Source organism: Vombatus ursinus, unplaced genomic scaffold (assembly GCF_900497805.2).
Source record: "Vombatus ursinus unplaced genomic scaffold, bare-nosed wombat genome assembly UNPS02014830.1, whole genome shotgun sequence".
Classification (NCBI taxonomy): domain Eukaryota; kingdom Metazoa; phylum Chordata; class Mammalia; order Diprotodontia; family Vombatidae; genus Vombatus; species Vombatus ursinus.
In genome coordinates this window covers 47088162-47110797 of record NW_020954608.1, presented here as the reverse complement: position 1 = coordinate 47110797, position 22636 = coordinate 47088162, and the positions used below count along the sequence as shown (strand labels likewise).

Here is a 22636-nt window from a genome sequence, read left to right as displayed (position 1 = left end):
GAGGTCCAAAAAGTCAATGAGGAGAAGAATGCCCTAAAAAGCAAAATTGGCCAAATGGAAAAAGAAGTCCAAAAGATTACTGAAGAAAATATTTCCTTGAAAATTAGAATAGAGCAATTGGAAGCTAGTGACTTTATGAGAAATCAAGACACTGTAAAACAAATCCAGAAGAATGAAAAATTAGAAAACAATGTGAAATATCTCATTGGACAAACAACTGACCTGGAAAATAGATCCAGGAGAGAGAATTTTAAAATTATTGAACTATCTGAAAGCCATGATCAAAAAAGAGCCTAGACATCATCTTTCAAGAAATGATCAAGGAAAACTGCCCTGATATTTTAGATTCAGAGGGCAAAATAGAAATTGAATCCCCCAATCTCCTCCTGAAAGAGATCCCCAAGGGAAAACTCCTAGGAATATTGTAGCCAAATTCCAGAATTCCCAGGTCAAGGAGAAAATATTGCAGGCAACCAGAAAGAAACAATTCAAGTATTGTGGAAACACAATCAGGATGACACAAGATTCAGCAGCTTCTACAAGACTCAAGTGGAACATGAAGAGGTAAACAGGAAAGAGAAATCATAGCAGACTTATTAAGGTTGAACCATTTACATTCCTGCATGGAAAGATGATATTTATAACTCATGAGACCTTTGTCAGTTTTAGGGTAGTTGGAGGGAAAAAATTATATGTATGTATAGATAGATAGATAGATAGATAGATAGATAGATAGATAGATAGATAGATAGATAGATAGATAGATAGATAGAGGGCACAGGGTGAGTTGAAGATGAAGGGATCATATCTGGAGAATAAAATTAAGGGGTGAGAGAGGATTATACTGGGAGAAGGAGAAAGGGAGAGGTAGAACAGGGTAAATTATCTCACAAAAAAAAAAACAGAAAAGAAAATGCTCTTACAATGGATGGGAAACAGGGGAAGGTTAGAGAGAATGAGTGAATCTTATTCTCATAGAATTTGACTTAAGGAGGGAATAACATACACACTCAATTGGGTGTGGAAATCTATCTTACCCTACAGGAAAATAGGAGGGGAAGGGGACAAGAGAGTAGGGGAATGATAGAGAGGAGGGCAGATTGGGAAAGGGCGTAATCAGAAGCAAATACTTCTAAGGAGGGACAGAGTCAAAAGAAAGAATAGAATAAATGGGGGTGGGTGGGATAGGATTAAGGGGAATAGAGTAAGTTTTTCACAACATGACTACTATGGAAGTGTTTTGCCTAACAGCACATATGTAACCGATATTGAGTTGCTTGCCTTTTCAATGAGGGTGAGTGGGGAGGGAGGAAAGGAGAAAATTTGGAACCCAAAGTTTTAAAAATACATGTTAAAAAAATGTTTTCACATGTAACTGGGAAATAAGAAATACAGGAAATGGGGTACAGACATCTATCCTGCCCTACAAGAAAGTAGAGGGGGAAGGGGATAAGAGAAGTGGGGGAGAGATAGAAGGGAGGGCAGACTAGGGTAAGGGGTATTCAGAATGCATGCCATGTTGGGATGGGGGAGGGGCGAGATGGGGTGAAAATTTGGAACTCAAAATCTTGTGGAAGTAAATGTTGAAAACTAAAAATAAATTAAAAAAAAGAATGTGAGGTTCTTGAGGGCAAGGACTTGTGTTTTTGCTTTTTTTTTTAAATCCCCAGAGATTAACACAGAGCCTAGTACATAAGGAGCCTTTAATAAATGTTCAGTGAAGGCAAAATGGCTGCTGCCCAACTTCTTCTTTGGTTACCGAGCCAGTCTTGGCTCAGGCTGGCTTTGCTACAACCACCCGGCTGCTGCCTCTGCTGTGCTTTTCATGAGAAGGTGGCCAGCTCTGAGTCAAGTACATCTTCAGCCTGCAGAAGCTTTACCCAAATTCCTAAAACTGAGAGACTGCCTGTAGGGTCCTAGATGGTGCAAAGCAGGCCAGCACTGACATTCCTGTAGATCACCTGAAGATATCTTATTCCAAGAGTAGTGGTCCTGGAGGGCAGAATGTTAATAAAGTAAATACCAAGGCTGAAGTCCGGTTCCATTTAGCAACAGCAAACTGGATCTCAGAGCCTGTCCAGCAAAAGATTGCTGTCTTGTTTAAAAATAAGATCAACAAATCAGGAGAGTTGATTATTACCTCTGATTCCAGCCTCTATCAGTTTAGAAATTTGGTGAATTGCCTCCAGAAAATTAGAGACATGATTGCCCAGGCCAGCCAGATGCCCAAGGAGCCATCCAAATAGGATGCAGTGCTTCAAAGGATCAGGGTAGAAAACATGAATCATGAAAGGCTAAAACAGAAGAGAATCCATTCCACCATAAAGACAAGCAGGAAAGTAGATATGGACTGAACTCAGCTTCCAGCTGCCTGAAGCAGACCTCTTCTGTGGTTCTCATACTGGTTTTTCCTAGGACATAGTATCATTCTTTGACATGAGGAATCATGGCACACTGAACTTTTAAGTTAGAAGAATTATAAATCACCAGGATAAGTTCCATGCAGTTCACAGCATACCAGTGAGAAACTCATGTCACACCCTTTGAGATCTTTGAGTCTAGCAACTGCAATTGGTAGTCATTTGGAGACACAAAGAGACTGTCCCTAGGGTAATAAATAAAGGAAGAAAGTGTACCTCTGTATTTAACAATGAAGTATTTTCATTGAAAAAACAAAAAAATAAAAAATAAAAACTCATTATTTGATAAAAACTGCTTGGAAAACTGGAAATCAGTATGGCAGAAACTAGGCATAGACCAACATTTTGGCATTTTTTTTAGCAGATGATTGATGGATTCTTTGAATACCTTTTTTACCCTCTGGTTCTTGGATATCAGAGAAGTTCTCTTTGATAATCTTTTGAAGTAGGATATTCACATTCTTATTATTATTGTGATTATTGTTGTTGTTGTTGTTGTTATTGTCGTTATGACTTTCAGGTAACCCAATAATTCTTAAATTATCTCTCCTGGATCTATTTTCCAGGTCAGTTGTTTTGTCAATGAGATATTTTACATTTTCTTCTGTTTTTTCATTCTTTTGATTTTGTTTGAGTGAATCTTCATATCTCATGAAGTCATTAGCTTCCACTTGTTCAATTCTAATTTTTAAGGAGTTATTATCTTCAGTTACCTTTTTAACCTTCTTTTCTATTTGGCTACTTTTTAAGGAGTTGTTTTCTTCAGTAAATTTTTATACAACATTTTCCCCCAGTTTTGTGCTTCCTTTATCAATGTGTTGACATTTTTTTCATGATTCTCTTGCTTCATTCTCATTTCTCTTCCCAATTTTCTTCTACCTTTCTTATTTTATTTTTAAATTCTTTTTTTTCCTTCCCAGGATTTCCTTTTGGGCCTGAGAAACCAATTCTGTGTTTTCTTTGATCCTTTGAATGTAGGCATTTTAACATGGTTATCCTCTTCTGAGTTTGTCTTTTGAGTTTCCCTGTTACCGTAATAACTTTCTATGGTCAGGATCTTTTATTGTTTTTTTGCTCAGTTTTTTTTTTCCAGCCTATTTCATTACTTTTAAAGTTGAACTCTGCTTGTGGGACAGAGGGGGCATTATCTCAAGGGGTTTTTTTATTTTTTGTTTGTTTGTTTGTTTGTTTGTTTGTTTGTTTGTTTGTTTTTTTCTGGGAACTGTAGGCCCTGGCTGGTAACCTGGTGTTGCATGGGAGCTGAAGGGGCTTGGTCATTTGCATGATGCTGTGCTGGGGCCAAAGTGGGCCTGGTGCTACAGCACAGCCATAAAGAGAGGGGCTGGCCATTTGCTAGTTCTTCCCTGAAGCTGTAGGGAAGCTGTCTTCTTGCCTGTGCTATTGCTACAGGTCAGGGGCGTGGGGTGGTTTCTGGTGTTGCAGTGGGGCCACAGGGTGGTGATGAGGGGGTACCTAGTACTGTGTTGGTACCACAAGGGGCCTGGCTGCTTGCCAGGTGATTCAGGAAGGGGATGGGGATATTCTCCATTTGCCTGATGATGCACTATGGCCCATGAAGACCAGAGTGCTGCATTAGGGCCGTAGGGTGTGGGGGGAAGGGTTGATGGCTGCTCACCTAGCGTTGTACTGGTCCTGGTATTGCTGGGGGAGAGGGTGACATTACATGCTCACCTGATGCTGCATTGAGGCCATTGGGTCTCAGTCACTGAACTGCCCTGGGGCTCAGAGCCTCCCACTGGCATGTTGATACAAGGCCTACTGTTGGCTTACCAGAACACTGCCCACCCCAGGCTGTACTCCCCTTTTATCTGACTGAGAGACCTTTCCTGCTGACCTATCAATTGATATTGGCTTAGAAAATGTTTCACTCCAACTTTTAGTTGGTTCTGCTTTTCCAGAATTCATTATGAGGCACTATTTCTAGTTGTTGGGGGTGACTTTAAGATAGTTCAAGTGATTTCCTGCTTACTTTGTCATGTTGGTTCCTGGAGGTTCCCTATATCAGCATTACTGATAAACTGCAACACAGAGAGGAGTTCCTTAAGCCTCTTCTAGGAGGCAGACCAGCTTATATTATGAATATAAATATGGAGGAGGGCACCTAGGTGGTACAGTGGATAAAGCACTGGGCTTGGAATCAGGAAAACTCCTCTACATGAATTCAAATCTGGCCTCAGACACTTAGCAGCTTTGCCAGTGTCTTTGCCAAGAAAACTCCAAAATGGTGACATGAAGAGTTGGATATGACTGAAAAATCACTGAACAACAACAAATAAATATGAAGGATGGTGTAGATCAACTTTTAGGGTCTTATTCAGTTCTTTTAGTTCTTAATAGTATTGAGGCCAAGAGTATTTATACAGCATTTCCAGGCTAATCAAAGAAGAAAAAAAATGTTTTTTTTGCACATAAAAACAAATTTTGGTAAGATTTTAGCTATTTTTTTAACATTTAGGAATCTAATCACCCTTTCCCAGAGAATATTAAATTTTACCCTGATTTTTTTTATTTGCATTAGTTCAATACTTACCATGTAATCAATCAATGAATACAAAATACTTACAAGGTACCTACTAATTCTTTCTTATTAGGATTGATAATTGCAAGGATTGAAAATTGCAAGTGAATAGGAATTACATTTGTGAAGGACACACATTTTGTGAAAAGGTATCATAAAATTTCACCAAGTACAGAAGTGTGCAACCTACCCAAGAACAGATCTTCTGACCCATTCCTTCTAACTTACATGTATATATATATATATAGATAGATAGATATATGTGTGTGTGTGTGTATACACCTAGATATAGATTTGTATATACATACACATCATATATCATATATAACATACATATATAAATATACATGCACACATATATACTTGCTTCCTAACCTTGAGTGTTTTTTTTTTTCTTTTCATTTGGGTCTCTTGTAAGGAAACCTCGGCAAAAGAAACAGATGGAACAGTTCACAATGGAATGAATGGCAGTAAGATGGTGATGGAAGGCTTTGGGAAGTGTTTAGGGCTTTTTTTTAAATTTCATTCAGCACAGAGTATCAAAACATATGTCTTCTCCTCTTGTTGGCAATGCAAATCTGTTCAACTGAGAAGACATTCAAACAACTCAGTTTTTTATTAGTAAAATCATTTTTTCTTGTTCTTCCTTTTCTTTTTTGCTACAAGTCTTTCACTGATGCTTTAAAATGGGAAAATTCAAATACACATTTCAGAGTTCATGGCCAGAGTTATTTTTGTCTCAAAATCAAACTGTCTGGATAGGATAATTAAAAGGCTTTTAATCACAGCACTAGTTAGTAAGCTATGGACAGATATAATTACATAGTGAAATTGTCTAGGCTCTGTTACCTCCAATATTAAGATATTTCACAAGAATGTGGGGAAGAAAAACACAATGTCACATTACTCTCCAATTCATTAACAAGCATGTTTTTTTTTTCTTGCACATAATTCTTCATGCTGTATTAACTTATGACAGAGGTCAAAGCTACATTAAATTACAGAATAAATTACTAGAGTTAACAGTGGTATTTGACAGCTTTTTTAGGTAACTGCTGCTCTTAAACTGGTTATGCGTAGGTCTATTTTTTTTAAGTACAATAGTGAAATAGTTCAAGGTAAATCTCCTTATTCAATTTTTCACTTAGGAAAACCACTTTCACACAAAGCAGATATAGTAAACTGGCTTTCAATTAATTTTTGTTACATGTATTATTTTACCAGACTAGCAATGAAAATTATAGGGGAATATGCTGAATGTTGACAACAATAAATATCAAGTTTATATACGAAAGGAGTTATATATATATATATATATGTGTGTGTGTGTGTGTGTGTGTGTTTATATATATATATATATCTCCACACATACACACAAATATTCTCAATCTTCTATTCTTTTCATGGATCTCCTTTTTTGGTGGAACCAGAGATATTACTTCACTAGGGAATGTACTTAATTGTATATGGTGTACAATGTCTATTTCAATATGAATTTGACATTCTCCCTATGTAAGTAATAGCTAATAAATGTTGATTAAGTGCTTACCATATGTCAGGCACTGTGCTAAGTCCTGGGGATACAAATAGAAGGAAAAAGTAAGTCTCTGCCTAAAGGAGGTTATGTTCTAATTGGTTAAGACAATATATAAATAGGGAAAAAGTGGACATAAGGGGACTCATATGGTGGAATGGTTGTGAAGTCCCTAGAGTCAGGGATAAGCACAAGTTAAGCCCAGCCAGGAGGGAAGGCTGGTCTGGACACAACTCCAAAATGGAATCCCAAAAACTCACCAACTAAAGAGAGTGAGTATGGAAGAAGGATATTGTAGGATGAGAAGGCCTTAGGTTCTGGGGAAGCTTCAGGGTAAGAGTGGCAAAGTCCTTAGAGACAAAAGCAAAACTGCTAGAAGAGACTGGTATAGGCCCATGCCAAAAGTGGAGTCCCTGAAAGTAATGAACCAATGGGAAAATGGGAATTGCATGGTAGAAAAGTATTGTAAAACGAGAGAGTAGCTGATTCATAGTGGCAGCTCCAAGATTCAGAAGTACAACTGTGAAGTATAACTTGTTTGGGACTATTATCAAAGTTAGATATATGCACAAAAGATTTATCTCCTTGAGTATTAGAAAGAATCTTGATAGTTGATATTTTCTCCTATAAGAATAGATGGGAAATTGAAACTGGTATTATATAAAATGTGAAACTTGAAACTCTACCTGAGCCCCTTCATTGTTGTCTTTCTCAAGTTGAATTGTATTTACATATCTATGTATATGGCTATGCCTCCTCCCCCTACCATCCCTTAGGGAATGTAGATTCCCCCTGAAGTCAGGGGGTATTAATGTGTTATCTGTATCTTTAGCACCCAGCATATTGTCTTAAAGTTTTAATATGGTGGGGGAGAGACAGTCTAGGTCTGGGATATTGATATAAAGAACTCACATTGATGGAACTTCTAACACCAACGCAGATGGTAAATTACTCTACAATTTATAATCTTAAAGAGTTGCCTGGAACACTGAAAGGATAAGTGACTTGCCCAGTGTGACACAGGCAGTATACATCAGAGGTAAAGACTAAATCTATGACTTTAGACTATGAGGTCAGCTCTTAATCCACTATATCATACCACCTTCTTTCCTTCACCTAGTAGGCATTTAATAAGTGTTTGTTGAATTGAATTGTAGCACAGAAAGCATTAAAAACTATAATTATATATTTATGTATAATACAAATAATATATAATAAAACATGCATTTGCCTAAAAAATATACCTGATGAACAATTAATGAAAAATATTTAAGTACCTGTTACAGACTAGGCACTGTTGTAAATGCTAGGGATATATAGAATGAAGTGATTCCTATTCTCATGGAGCTTACATTTGAATGAGGGAGACAACAAGAACATGCATAAGTATATATTGAATAAATATATAGAGAAGAGATAGGTAGACAGACAGACAGAGAGACAGATAGATAGATAGATAGATAGATAGATAGATAGATAGATAGATAGATAGGAGGTAGTTAAATGCAAGGCAATAAGGGAGGGATAGTGCTAACAGTTGGGGAGGACAAAAATAAAGAAAGGTCTCATGTAGAAGGTGGCTCTCAAGCTGTAGATTAATGGAAGATTGATGGGGTGATGGAATCTGGACCCTAAAAGGAAAAGACCATGTCTCTGAAAGCAACCCAGTTCCTGAATTTTCCCACACATTTAAGCAGCCCAGATCATTGGTGCATCAGCAAAGGCAACTGGCCCATCCTAAGTCAACTAGATGACTTAATTAGTTTACTTGACATTCCTTTCATGTTTGCTCTTGGCCCATCCCAGACTAAGTAATCTACCTACCAGACCCACCATTCCTTAATCCCACCTAGACCATCTAATTAGACTAATTGGTGTCCTTTCACTATTGCACCTGGCCCACTCCAGATTATTTATCATTCCTTAATCCCTCCAGGTCCTTTCACAGCTCTTTTGGTGTATAGGCTTCAGTCTCTCCCCACCCCATTAAGTTGCAGATTCACTAGGAACTCCACCTGCTTTTATTGGCATTATAATAAGCTGCCCCTGGACTGGAACAAAGTTTGAGTGCATGAATTCTTTCTAGGGAGACTTGCCCCATACATTTCATACATTTCGGGGTTCCCGGCAACCCCAAACACATGGTCAGGGTTTCCAGCACCCATCATTGAGTTAGGGGGAGTGTCTATTACAAGCAAGTGAAGACTTCCCCCAGCTAAATGGGCAGATGAGAATAATTTGTTCCAACAGCCATGAAGGTAGCTGAAGCAAGTGTTGTGGAGTGCTTCAAACTTAATCAGGCATTGAAGATGCCAAGGTCATCCACTGTATCCTGAGCCATCACCAGTCATCTTGACTTTTGGCCTGCCACTGGACTTTGATGACTCAGGAAGAGAGAGAAAGGCTGATGATTTTGTGTAACTCTGTCTCACTTAAATCTGATTCACATGCAAGTCAAGACATCATCCCATTGTTGGTCCTTTTTCAATACGAAGGACAAACACCAATGGAAGGTGTGCAGCTAATGACAATAATGATGATGTAGGGGAATGACAGTCAGATCTGTGATTAAATCCAATGACATTCATGGCATATTGGTATTTGATTGTAAGCTCTTTGGAGAAAAAGACATGTTTGACTTTATGTCCCTAGAATCTAACATATTGTCTAGCACATAGTAGATGTTTGATAAATGCTTATCGATAAATTGTTTTAAGTTCTGATATGCATCAAATAAGTAAAAAATAGGTCAAGGGGTTTGAATGAATTTAGTACAATAAATGCATTGCCAAATGCTAGCCTTTACTTAAGGTATTCTTTTCCATTGTCATGAGGTTATCAACTTTTTAACTGGCTACAGGATACCATTTATTCAGTACAGGGCAAAAAAATCTTAGAATGTCTCAGAATTTAAAAGAACCTGAATCTGCTTTTCTTGCTCCCAACATTGGGTCTTGGTATGATATATCTTTCCTTAAGTTCCCAAATACAGGAGATAAAATGAAATCTTAAGGTATGAAAATTATGGTAATCATATTTTAACTCTTTGACCCCAATCGTAGTAAACCTTAATATTGAGGGTTTTTTTTTCTTTTCAAGTTTGGTAGAATTTGATTTCATGCATGTATCAACAACATTCAAGGTTTTTGAAAGTATATGACAGAGACAACCTTGAATGACAACATTTTATTCATTAATATAAGGTGAATCATAAAAAAGGGAAATGTCTTTGACACCACTATCACAGAGGAGATCCAATCGAGACTACAAGTTGAGGAAGGACACCCTGTGAGTGGTGACATTATCTAGGTTCTCCTGCTTTCAGGTAGCATAATTTTACCTGCAACAAGAAAAACCTCTTAGAAGAGAACTATAAGCACTCTAGGACAGAAAATAAAAATAGACAAGTTGGGATCAGAATTAAACAGAAGAATAAAGGGATTGATTATCTTCAAGAAATTTTAGAGCTTTTTAATAACCCTAAATCATTTCTGAAATGAACAGCCATTTTTTTAATATCAAAGGTTTACCATGGTTGATCTTTGGCCATGCGTCATAAAATACCACAGTAATAGAGAAATTAAAAATACATTTTACACAGAAGTCAGACCTTGTAGTGGTGCATAGTAGGTGTGAGTATGCTTTAACACAGAATAAATAAGGATGTTCGAAGAAGAATTGGAATGAAGGATGTCAGAAAATAAATATAGGTTTGAAATAGAGAATGAGGTATTAAAAAGTGAACAGAATGTCTTACTGCTCCACCAACATATTTCTGATGCCAGGAAGCAAAAAAGGAAGATTTTGACCTGGTCTTTTATGTTGAACTTATGGGCATAGAAGAATTACACAGGTATGGGAGGGCTATGATGAGCATCCTTGGAAGAAATATACAAATTGATGAGATGCCATATCCTTTTGAATATTTGAATATTTGAAAATTCATTTGCAAATCTGTCTATGCTAGTGTAATTTTTCAGAGCAATTATTTAGTGAATTAACTAATGTGTACTTCTGAGATTTATTTATGTTGTCCAATTCTTTTTTTGTTAGGCTGAGTATTTTATGGTTCTGCAGATACTCAGTCATTTATTTTTTACCCTTAAATTTATTGCCATGGAACTAAAAGTAATTATCTCTGTTAATTTTCTTAATTACTTCTTTCTAGTTTGTCATTTGTCTTGTCTCATTTTCAATTTTGGTTTGTGTTTCCATGTAAATATTTATATTTCCTCATTGTCTTTTTTTATTCTTTTATAATTTCAATATTTTCATTTGTCTTATTTTCTTGTTTTATTGTCATATTGTTTTGTTCTAATTTAACTATTTCTTCTTTGTGGCTTCTTGAAATTTATTTTTTTTCCTAAAATTTGAGGTGTATACTCAATTCATTAATTTTCTATTTCTTTTTCTTGATAATGTAGATATAAGATGTTATGAATTCTCTGGTGAGTATGTCTTGGATGTATTCTGTAATTTTTTATATGTCTTTTTAATGCCAGTTTCTATACAGATATTAAATAGCAGGGCATTTAAAGTCTATGCTAACAGAATACAAACTCTGGCAGGTTCTATAATTCAAGGAGGCATAGATTACACTCTTGGCTCCAAAATATGTCTACTTTTTGAGGAAAAACTTAGCTAGTCAAAGAGAAGTCCATAAGCAGCAGGATTTTCATAATTCAAAAAAGGCAGGGTAGTTTAAGTATCCAAATTAGAAAAAAAAAAGTGAGTGGAGGAGATATGCTGTCTAGTCTATGGTGTCCAGTGAGTGGACAGTCCATGAAGTCTTCCCATTAGTTTATATGTTTTATAAAAGCACTTTGGATAGAAAATGAACTGAACTCAAAGTTTGGAGGAGATTCTAATCATTCGACAAGCGTTTGTTAATTGCCTGGTAAGTGCTAATTGCATATAAAAAAAGCAAAAGTGGAATGGAGGAAAATCATATTCTCAAGGAGGTTTGGAACATTATGCAGAGTTTTGTTTTTTTTTTTCAATTGTAGGCTTCTTTCTTTTTTAATATATTTCCATGCATTTGATATTAATTGTCTTCTAGTGATTATATTTGGATGAATGTCTTGGAATACTACTGACTAAATAATTAAAGCAGGCAGTGCATAGACATGGTCACAAGTAGGCCATGACATACTGGCAAAATGAAAAATTGTGCAACAGTAACATTGTAAAGGATATCATCAGAAATGTATGACACTGGAAAAGGAAAGCTGCTCATTCAGTAAGAAAAAGGGTTAATAAAGGCCCATCCTGAATGAAAGTACCTACAAAGTGTCAAGAAGTCTGGAATAACAGTTTCAACATGCTACTATAAGAATTGTACAGCATGAGAAGGCATAAAGGGAGTGTCTACACCCTTGACATTATAGATCCATAAATGTACTGAAAATAAAATCAGCATTACTATTATCTTGTTGCTCTGTCTTAATTTTTTTGTCCAATCATCTTTACAATAAATTACTTTCCATTAGGGCCTACATTTTTATTCATTGCATCCATATGTATTAGCATATTTACTATATTGGGTACTAGTAATGCAGTTTCTAAAATGTCCATTTTCTATTTTTTTTATTTTTGTGAGGCAATTGGGGTTAAGTTACTTGGCCAGAGTCACACAACTAGGATGTATTATGTGTCTGAGGTCAGATTTGGACTCAGATCCTCCTGACTCCAGGGCTGGTGCTCTATCCACTACACCACCTAGCTGCCCCTTTGTTTTCTGAATTTCTTGATGTATTTTTTTATCCCAGCATGTGGTCAATTTTTAACAGATAAATACCTTCAATGTTAAGAGAAAATACTGCTAGACTTTGCTTTACACTAAAGATTTATTAGGTCCATGTATATCTAAGATTGATAAACTACTGCAATTTTATGGAAACTTTTAGTATAATGTAGTATCTTTATTTTCTATTTTAGTATATTATGATTTTAATTATGTTTTGTCTGATATCATTAGAGAGAGGTATGGTCTGCTTCAAAACAAAAAGACCTGAGTTCATTTCCTAACCTAAAGAATGCGTAAGTATGAAAAGCGAGCAACTTATTATTTATCCAAATTGTTATATTAATTGAGATGATTATTCAAATGGTGAAAGATAGCTGAGAGGAGTGGGAATCTCATGAATTCTAATTTTATGATCGTAAGGAGAATTTTTTTTAATAATTTAAATAGAGACTGAGTCAAGATGGCAGAGTAGAGGCAGCAGCCTAGGTGAACTCTCATAATATTACCTTCTAAACAACTTTAAAATAATGCCTTAAGTCTAATTCTGGAGTGACAATGGTTAAGGAGGGAAATTTTTCCATGCAAAGAGAACTTTAGGAGGATGATAAGAAGGGTCTATGATACTTGGAAGGGTTCTAGGCTAGAGAAAACCCAACAGCAACACCAGCTTGAAGGTGGCTGCAACAGCAGTTGCAGCAGCTTTGAGTACTCTCAACCTGAAGGTGGTAAAGGAGTTGAGCAAATGGTCAGAAAGAGATCACATTGCACTCTGAGCTGACATAGAGCAAAGAACCCTGTTGCATTGCCTGTACACAGTTCTAGATCACAATTCCAGGATGAAAAGGAGCACTAGTGCTTGCTGCCTTAGGGGAGCAGGGTCCCTGGTGTCAGTCCCAGGGCAAAGAAGACCACTATAACTTATTCCTGAGGGGAGTAGGGATCCTTGTCATAGTTCCAAGGCAAAGAAAAACAAGAGTGCTTTACAAGAGAGGAGGGGACTAGGTCACAATCCCTGGGCCAAGAAGAATACTAAGCACAGGCCTCATTGGGTAAAGACCAGAGAGTAGGTGAAGAGAGCAGTGTCCACACCTCTCCTGAAATGATAATATTTTAGAAACACCAAAAACTAGCAGATCTCCAGAACTAGCTATAAAAACAGCAGCACTGAGAACTTGAAGCTTGAGATAGTAACCCCCCAAACCCATCACAAAAGTGGAGCCCAACTTTAATATAAAGTTAAAAGTCAAGAAATGGTCTGGGGAAAAGAGGAAATAACAAAAAAGTAACCTGAATATAAAAAGCTGCTATGGTAATAGGGAATATCAAGACACAAAGTCAGAAGAATACAATGATAACAAAAAAGCTACAAGCAAAGCATTAGGGGGGATAAGTGTGAATTAGACACAAACACCAAATGAATTCCCAGAAGAGTTCAAAAATTATTTTAAAAATCAAATAAAAGGGATAGAGGAAAAAATCATGAAAAGAAATGAGAGTAATAGAAGAAAATTATGAAAAGGGAATTAGCATCTTGCAAATTGGTAAAAGAGACACAAAAATAACACTGAAGAAAATATCACCTTAAAAAACAGAATTGGCCAAATTACAGAGGCACAAAAATTCACTGAAAAGAAAAAAGTGGCCAAATATACAAAGCATACAAAAGCTCACTGAATAAAATAATTCCTCAAAAATTAGAACCAGAACATCACTAATGTGAAAATATGTTTAATAGGAATGTATATGTATAACCTATATCAGATTGTGTGCCATCTTGGGGAGGGTAGTGGGGAGGAAGGGGGAGAAATATTTTAAACTCAAAAGCATATAGAAGTGATTGTTGATAAATTTAAATAAATTAATAACAATTAAAAAAAAGGAGAGAAAGCTAAAAAAAATTAAGACAAAAAAATCAGAACCAGGCAAGTGGAACCTAATGACTCCTTGAATTTTTATTTAAATAAAACTAAAATCAGAGCAGAGCCAAGATGGTGGAATAAAAGCAAGGACTTGCTTGAGCTCTCCCCCAAACCCCTCCAAATATCTGCAAAAAATGACTCTAAACCAATTCTAAAGCAGCAGAACCAACAAAAGTACAGAGTGAAACAAATTTCCAGCCCAAGACAACCTAGAAGGTTGACAGGAAAGGTCTGTTGCCCCAGTCTAAAATAAGCATGCAGGGAACTCCAGCACAGATTGGGCCCCATCAAAATGAAGGGATGATATCTGAAAAATAAAATTAAGGGGTAAGAGAGGAATGTACTGGGAGAAAGAGAAAGGGGGAGGTAGAATGGAGTAAATTATCTCACATAAAAGAGGTAAGAAAAAGCTTTTACAGTGGAAGGGGAGATTGGAGAGGTGAGAGAGAATGAGTGAACCTTACTCTCATTGGATTTGGCTTAAGGAGAGAATAACAGACACACTCAATTGGGCATGGAAATCTATTTTACCCTACAGGAGGAGAATAAGGTGGGGGGAATAATAGAAGGGAGGGCAGATTGAGGAAGAGAGTAATCAGAAACAAACACTTTTGAGGAGGGACAGGGTCAAAGGAGAGAATAGAATAAATGGGAGAATAAATAAATAGAATAAGTGGGAAATAGAATAAATGGATAGGATGGAGGGAAATATAGTTAGTGTTCCTCAACATGACTATTATGCAAGTGTTTGGCATGACTACACATGTATAACCTATATTGAATTGGTTGCCTTCTCAATGAGGGTGGGTGGAGAGGGAGGTACGGAGAGAATTTGGAACTCAAAGTTTGAAAAATTGAATGTTAAAAATTGTTTTTAAGTGCAACTGGGAAATAAGATATACAGGCAATGGTGTATAGAAATCTATCTTGCCCTACAGGAGAATAGAAGGGGAAGGGGATAAGAGAAAGGGGCGGGTTGATAAAAGAGAGGACAGATTGGGGAAAGGGGTAGTCAAAATGCATGCCATCTTGGGGTGGGGGGAGAGAAGAGATATGGAGAAAATTTGGAACTCAAAATCTTGTGGAAGTGAATGTTGAAAACTAAAAATAAATAAATTACTTAATAAAAATAAAACTAAATTAAAAGAATGTGGAAAATGTGAAATATCTTATCTGAAAAAAAAAACTCACCTAGAAAATAGATTGATGAGAGATAATTCAAGAATTATTGGGCAACCTTAAAGCCATAATCAAGAAAAGAGCCTAGACATCATATTTTAAGGAATAACAAAACTGTTCCAATATCCCAGAAACAGACAGTAAAATGGAAAATGATAGAATTCACCTATCACCTCTTGAAAGAGATCCCAAAATGAAAACTCCCAGGAATATTATAGTCAAATTCCAAAACTCTCAAGTCAAGGAGAAAATATTTCAAGGAGCCAGAAAGGCATCATTCAAAGAAACCATCAGGAGCACAAAAGTTTAAGTAGCCTTCATTTAAAGTAGGTGAGAGCTTGGAACATGAAGTTCCAGAAGGCAAAGGAGCTAGGATTACAACCAAGAATAACCTACCTAGGAAAGCTAAGGAAGGTTCAACTATGGCCTTGCACCCCTCCCCGTGGCTTCTCTCCACTATAAAAACTCTTCCTTTTATGTGTCTTTTATGTGGAATAATTTACCCCAGTCTATCTCTCCTTTCTTCCTTCTCTGAATGCATGGCTCCTCATTCCTTAATTTTATTTTTCTTAATCATTCAATCATAGTTAACTCACACCTGTGCCCCCATCTATGAATACTTCTTACTGCTGTAATAATGATGGAGTTCTTAGGAGTTACAAATATCATCTTACCATGTAGGAATGTAGCAATTAAACCTTATTGAATCTGTTATGATTTCTCTTTCACAGTCATCTTTTTATACTTCTCTTTAGTTTTGCATTTAAAGTCAATATTCTGTTAAGTTCTGGTCTTCTTATCAGGAAAACATGAAAGTCTTAATGACAATTTTTTTACCCTGAAGGATTATACTTGGTTTTGCTGAGTAGGTTATTACTGGTTGTAATCCTAGCTTCCTTACCATCCAGAATATCACGTTTCAAGCCCTTCAGTCCTTCCATATAGAAGGTGCTAAATATGGTGTTATAATGACTGTGGCTTGATGATATTTGAATTGTTTCTTTCTGAATGCTTGCTATAATTCCTCCTTGACCTCCCCATCACCCCAAGGCTATAATTGAGTGTGGATATATTTATATATAGGTATTGATATATTAATACACATCTACATATATACACATACATATATATAAACATATACTTTCCCTAAGAGATTCTACCACTAATCTTTGTTTTTATGTTTTTGTATATCATTTTTTCCTATCTCTTCTAACTCCTCTACTTCCACCTGCTTTCTTACCCTATTACTTGACCTACCCCAACTCCAGCAATCCCTCTTTTATCCTCCCATTCCCCTAAACCTAAGCCCCTTTCTGTATCCTCCTTTTAACCTATTTCCTCACCCTGCTCTCTAAAGATCCCTCCTTTATCTTCTTTCTCATCCCCTTAGAGTTTTATTTCTTTCTAAATTTAGAAGACTTTTATACTCTTCTGAAGGTGTATGTACTTTTCCCTCTTAAACCAATTCCCTATGCAAGTAGGTTTCCAGAACTAACAGCCCCCTGTCCCCCATCTAATTCCTCTGTATTGGTTCTTCCTCTTGCACCTCATTTGTAAAAGATAATTACTCTTTTACCTATTCTTGAATGGTTTTACTTTTTGGAGTTGTATCATACTCAGGTCTATCCCAATCTTTCTTATAAGTTACCTAATTACTAGTAATAATCTTTTTTTTTTCCTTTTTTGGGGGGGTAGGCCATGGGGTTAAGTGACTTGCCCAAGTTCACACAGCTAGTAAATGTTAAGTGTCTGAGGCTGGGTTTGAACTCAGGTCCTCCTGATTCCAGGGCCAGTGCTCTATCCATTGCACCATCTAGATGCCCCTAGTAATAATCTTAGACATAGGTTTTACATTTTCCATACATAAAAGGTAAACATTCTATCCTTATTGAGTCCCTTGTAATTACTCATTGGTATGTACCTTATATTCCTCTTGGCTCTTGTATGTCAAATGTTCTATTGAATTTGGGGGAGGGGTGCGTTGTTTGTTTTGTTTTTGTTAACAAAGTCCTGAAAGTCTAATTGATCAAATGTCCATTTTTTTTCATTCAGAATTATGCTTAGCTTTGCTTGTATGATATTTTTGGCCAGAGGCCCAGTCCTTTTGCTCTTCCATATATAATCTTCCAAGACCTGTGGTCTTTTAGTGTTACCACTGCTAGATTTTGTGGAATTCTAATTGTGGTACTGCAATATGTAAATTGTTTTTTTCCCTGTTGCTTATAATATTTTGTCTTTGATTTGGGGGTTTTGAAATTTGACTATAATATTCCTGTGAGTTTTCCTCGTAGCGTCTCTTTCAGGTGGTGATTGGTGTATTTTTTTCTATTTCTACTCCTCTTGTTCTAATGCTTCAGGACAATTTTCTTTAATTATTTCTTGTATTATTGTATCAAGATTCTTTTTTTTATCATAGCTTTCAGGTAATCTGAATATCCTTGTGTTTTCTCCTCTTGATTTGTTCTCTAGATCCATTATTTTTCTTATGAAATCTTTCACATTCTCTTCTTTTTTTTCATTCTTTATATATTTTTTTTTATTTCTTCATCTCTTATAACTTCTCTGGCTTCCCTTTGCCCAGTTCTTATTTTCAAGGAGTCATTTTCTTCCTTAAGGTTCTAGATTTCTTCTTCTAATTGGTTGACTTTCTTTTCATAATGTTCTTGTTTTTCTTGCTTACTTTTTTTTGTTTTTTCCTCAATGTTTCTCATTTTATTTTTAAAGTCTTTTTTAAGTTCTTCAATGAACTCTTTTTGGGTAGATGACCATTTGATGTTACTCTTTGGAGTAGAAGGGGGTTTCTTTGCTTCATTATCTCCCTCTGAAGCAAACCCCAGTCTTCTCTATTCCCATAGTAGCTCTTCATGATTGGATTCTTCCTACTTTGACTGTGTGTTTATTTTTGCAATAATTTAGTTTTTACAATGACCTCTAACCCTAGAGTATGGGGTATCATGCCTCTGACCTCTGATTCTCCTCAGTTTTCCCCCTGACCTTGAACTCCAGCCAAGACCTCCAGCCTCCTACAAGTGGCCACAGGCAGGAGCATTCCACCCCAATACTTCTGCATTCACTAGGCATGTGCTGGTTCCTTCTGGCCCCCACTGCTCTCCGCAGCACAGCTAAGTCTAGTGTTCCTAGTCAGCAGAGGTTCCCTCCATCTTCTTGGCTCAAATGCACCCAACTCTCCTCACTATCCCAGGGGTAAAAGTTCCTATGGCTGGGGCCAAGGCAACTTCCCAAACCAGCTAACCCCAGGGCTTACCACATGTTGTTTAAGCAACTCGCTGCTTGTTGCTAAAGTGGACCCTAGCCTAGAGGTGTTTACTCTTCAGAGGGAGGAAATCTAGTCCTGACATTTTTCTCCAATAGTACAATGTGGACCCCTGTTGTTCCCTTACTTTTATTTGTTTTTACAACTCTATGTTCACCCAATGATGTTATTTTATCTCTTCTGTGGAGGAACATCTTGAGAGCTTGAAACTTTCTGACCTACTCCACCATCTTCCCAGAATCTCCCCCAATCCAAATTTTTAAGGAATTATTTTCTTTAGTGAGCTTTTTACCTCCTTTTCTATTTGGTCAATTCTGTTTTATTTTCTTCAGTATGTTTTTGTGCCTCCTTTACCAAGTTCTTGATTCTATTTCCATAATTTTCTTGCATTATTCTTATTTCTCTTCCCAATTCCTCTTCTTCTTTGATTTTAAAATCTTTTTTGAACTCTTCTAAAAAATTCTTTTTTTGAGCTGTGACCAATTTACATTTTTCTTTTGCGGAATGGGGGTTGCATGTAACTGTTTTCACTACATTTCTTCTTCTGAGTCTTCCCTGAGATCTTCCTTGTCACCATATGCACTTCCTATGATCAGGTTCTTTTGTTGTTGATATTTGCTTCATTTTTCCAGCTTATTTCTTGACTTTTTACTTTATGTTAAAATTGGGTTTTGCTTCTGTGATAGGGGAGGGAATGAGAAACTTAATAGTATTCCAGGGTAGAGAAGACTGATTGTCATTGCCCACAAAACAGGAGAGCAGTGACCATATCTCTCCTTAGATCACATACCACCATCAGTGGCCCTAGTCTCAGGTCCAAGGCACAAACGACTTGTGACCACAGGAGAGCAGGAGGCCTAGTCACAGTTGTAGGGTCATAAGGGGTGAAAGGACTTGCCAGCACTGGGGAAAATGTCACAGTTAGTCACAGTTACAGAGTAGAGAAGAGTACTTGTGGTCACTCACAGACCAGAGTGCAGGCCAAGAGAGTATTCACCACACCTCTCCTTAGATCATAAAACCTTGAAATTACCAAAAACTTATAAACCCCTAGAACTAGCTGTGAAGACTGCAGCACAGAAAACCAGAAGTTTGGAAAGTTTCTCCTTTCCTTCCCCCCAAAAAGAAACAGAGTTCTTTTCTGGTGGCATAGAATTGGAAATTGAGTGGATGCCCATCAATTGGGGAATGGCTGAACAAGTTGTGGTATGTGATTATGATGGAATACTATTGTAATGTGAGGAATGATGAGCAAGATGCTCTTAGAAAAAGCTGGAATGATTTGCAAATGCTGATGCATAGTGAGATGCACAGTGTACAAAGTAACAGCAATATTTTAAGATGATCAGATGTGAATGACTTAGCTATTCTCAGTAATACAGCGATCTAAGACAGTTCTGAAGGACTTAGGATGAAAAATGCTATCCATCCCCAGAGAAAGAACTGATGGTGCCTGAATACAGATTGAAATATTTTTTTTAACTTTCTTTATTTTTCTTAAGTTTTTTGTCTGTGTTTTCTTTCACAACAAAACTATTATAGATATGTTTTGAATGACTATACATGTATAACCTATATTGAATTGCTTGCTTTTTCAATGAAGAGAGGAGGGGGGGAGGAAGGGAGAGAATTTGGAACTCAAAGTTTTAAAAGCAAATTTAAAAAATTGTTTTTACACATAACTGGGAGAAAAATAAAATACTAAATGCATTTTTAAACAGGAAAAAAGAGGAGCAGCTAGGTGGTGCAATAGAGCAATGGACCTGAAGTCAGGAGGACCTAGGTTCAAATCTGGACTCAGACCAAACACGTGACACTTACTACCTGTGTGACCCTGGGCAAATCACTTAACCCCAATTGCCTAAAAAAAAGGAAAAAAGAGTAAATCACAGCCTTTGTTTTAGCAAATAATTTCATAGACTCTTGTAGTTAGTCTTTAAATTATTTATTCTTTATTATACTAAGTTGTTATTCTGCTTATTTTCAGAGATTTTGCTTTGTATAGTTATGTTAGTCTATTGTTTTAAATGAAAAATATTTAAGTTTAACAAGAAAAACTTTTTAAAATCAATTAGATGCGGATTTTCTTTTATTTTTGTGGAAAAACAGGTAAACTAAAATGGTATTAGTAGAATTTTGAATTGGTCCAACTGTTCTGAAATAAAATGGATTTGAAATTAGGCTAGACAAGTAACTAAGTTGTTCAAAACCTTTCAACCAGCAAAGTATGTACATAAACCTCACAGGGGACAAAGATAGAGGTAAAGATCTCATGTCTAACAAAATGTTAATAGCATCTAGTTCTGTGCTATTTAAATAAAAAAGCAGGAAAAAGGTGTTGCTGGCCATAGATTGGGAAATGGTTGAATAAATTGTAACATAAAATGTAATGTAATAATATTAACCTGAAAAACACAAATATTAAGAATTCAAACAAACTTAAGAAGATTTAGATGAACTACTATAGTGCATAGTAAACATACCCAAGAGAACAATTTGCACAATGAACATGATAATATAGAGTATGATAGTAAGGTGCACTTGAACTCATATCAATGTCTTGACCAATTTGACTCCAGGGAATTAGTGTTTGTGTGTCTACTTCCCTTATATAGGTGCAGAAAGAGGACAAAGTCTCCCCTGCATCCTGGGCCATCTTCAGTTGTCCTGATCCATATCTGGCCACTAGACCCAGATGACTCCAGAGGACAAAGTGAAACTGGTGACTTTTCACAGCCCTCCCTCATTTAAATTCAATTCAGTTGCATGTCATGGCATCACCTCCCTGATGTCATGGGCCTTTTTGAGAATGATGGACAAAGAGCAAGCAAGCAGAAAGAAGTACATGCTACCATATATGATCAGTGTGACAACTGGTTTTATCTGAGTGTTCCTAGTTAAAAACAAAGCTTTTATTGTACATAGGGGATATTTGGGAAATAAAACAACATTTTGTTTTTAAGAAACAATAAACTGGGGCAGCTAGATGGTGCAGTGGATAGAGCACTGACCCTGAAGTCAGGAGGACTGAGGTCAAATCCGGCCTCAGACCAAACACTTGACACATACTAGCTGTGTGACCCTGGGCACTTAACCCCACTTGCCAAAAAAAAAAAAAAAAAAGAAAAAAGAAAAGAAAAAGAAAAAAAGAAAGACCAAAGAAAGGGGGCAGTTAGGTGGTGCAGTGGATAGAGCACCGGCCCTGAAGTCAGGAGGACCTGAGTTCAAATCTGGCCTCAGACCAAACACTTGACACTTACTAGCTGTGTGACTCTGGGCAAGTCACTTAACCCCAATTGCCTTAAAAAAACACACACACAATAAACTATTCCAGAAAAGCCATGGCAGAGGGAGGGGGCAGACACCTCTGAAAGTATTTGATCAAGTTAGCAAAATCCTACTAAACAAATGAGAATTTTGTTTTTGTTTTTGTCATTGTTTTTAGTTTCTTCTGCTATGGGAATCTCTTAATGGCCACTGTGCAATACAGTTTTGAAAACAGCTTGCTTCCTAGGAGACAGTCCAGAGCAACATGAATGCATGGTATATCAGTCTACCTTGATTCTCTTATTCCAAATCCTATTATCAATATATTCAGGTTTTTTTCTTAATATGGCCCCCAGATAAATTTTTATACAATGGCATATAATAATATCCAACAGCTAACATTTACATAGCACTTACTATGTGCTAAGCACTGTGTGCTAAAGTGTTTTACAATTATTTCATTTGATGTTCACAGTAACCCTAAAAGGAAGGTACTATAATTATCTCCATTTTACAGGTGAGGAAATAGAGATTAAGTGATTTGCCCATGGTCACATAGCTAATAAGTATCTAAGGCCCGACTGCACTCAGGTCCGTTGAGAGCACTGCAACTGCTTCCACCACTTTGCTCACACTTGATCACGACAGTGCCATTCCATCTTCTCTTTCTATTTCATCTCCTGAATCTCACCTTTTGGGAGATTTTTTTTCTCCATACTTTTCCAAAACTCCTTTTATGGAGGTTAATCATGCCTCAA

General features: G+C 36.6%; 1 pseudogene; it reads left to right on the top strand.

The window, feature by feature from the left end:
- Positions 1-1728: 1728 nt before the first annotated feature.
- Positions 1729-2359, top strand: LOC114025181 (annotated as a pseudogene).
- Positions 2360-22636: the final 20277 nt, after the last annotated feature.